The sequence below is a fragment of the Cyphomyrmex costatus genome, unplaced genomic scaffold (assembly GCF_001594065.2).
Source record: "Cyphomyrmex costatus isolate MS0001 unplaced genomic scaffold, Ccosl1.0 scaffold322, whole genome shotgun sequence".
NCBI lineage: Eukaryota > Metazoa > Arthropoda > Insecta > Hymenoptera > Formicidae > Cyphomyrmex > Cyphomyrmex costatus.
The window spans coordinates 32,305-33,825 of record NW_017277363.1 but is presented as its reverse complement, the minus strand read 5'-3'; positions in this window follow the sequence as shown (position 1 = coordinate 33,825).

Here is a 1,521-nt window from a genome sequence, read left to right as displayed (position 1 = left end):
AATCTATATATTTTACTTTGTAAAAAAATTTCATTTATTAAGCATTATTCTATAGCACATTGAAACAAATTTTTAGTATATTATGCAACTTTCATAAATTAATTAAATAAAATGCTTAAGCTTTGTACATAAACTCTAAGAACAAAATCGTTTGGTCTACGGAACAAAACAAAAAAATGTATTTTGTAGAAGCAACTAAATTTATTGTTATATCAAACAAAATATTTAGTTGCTGTTAATAACCATTTCAACTAAACAGTTTTGTAAAAATTACTAAATTTTTTTTCCTAGTGTAACCACAAAATAAAAAACCTTTTATTTAAATCATTATATTTCTTCTATTAAGTATAAAATCTATATATTTTACTTTGTAAAAAAATTTCATTTATTAAGCATTATTCTATAGCACATTGAAACAAATTTTTAGTATATTATGCAACTTTCATAAATTAATTAAATAAAATGCTTAAGCTTTGTACATAAACTCTAAGAACAAAATCGTTTGGTCTACGGAACAAAACAAAAAAATGTATTTTGTAGAAGCAACTAAATTTATTGTTATATCAAACAAAATATTTAGTTGCTGTTAATAACCATTTCAACTAAACAGTTTTGTAAAAATTACTAAATTTTTTTTCCTAGTGTAACCACAAAATAAAAAACCTAATAAATTTCAACCTTTTAAAATTAACCCCAAAAATTTGAACCTTTCTAAATTAAAATGATTATATCAGTTACTTTTCGTGGTAATATATTGTGAAGAATATCACTACATCGATTAGCCAACAGAGGTCTATAGTCACTCATGCCAATTCTCGCAAGTGCCGAATTATATGAGCAGGGCCGCCGAGAGGGCGGGGCAGGGGGGGCTATAGTCCCGGGGCCCGGATCCTCATAGGGGGCCCGCGGCCACGGATTTTTAGTACAAAGAGAGTACCTTTTTTTTTACAAAAAAATGATTAAAAAAATCATATTCATAGAGGGGAGGTTCATGTTTATACTTAATTTATAAAAAGAGATAATTGATGAGAGATTGAGTGCAAGAAGTATGTACTTATAGTCGGAGAGCTGGCGTCAAAAACATGCATGTGTTTTCCGAAGGCCAATATTTTCAAAATAGGTTGCATTTTAGTTATGAAAAGTAACTGTAGAGTCAGCACTTCCCGTGTTAGGACACCTGTCGCTGAGAGGCTTGCAAAGGTGTAATTTTAATTAACATCTCCAAACTGTTTTCCGAAAGCTCAAAATTTATATGATACGAGCAAATATGATATAGAATAGGAATTTAACAGTCAGACAGCGAAATATGGGGATAGGTGGCGTCAGCGCTACAATAAACCTGTCGAAAAAATTACAATAGTCCAAGTGATTTCCCATGGCTGAAATTTTCAAAAATATTAAATAATATCATAAAGTTTATGAAAAGAACAGTCAGACTTATTTATTATTGGACAACGTTAGTCAGCAGCTCATAGAAGTGAGCGTAGTTACTGGTGCGGCTTACAAATATACATCTATATA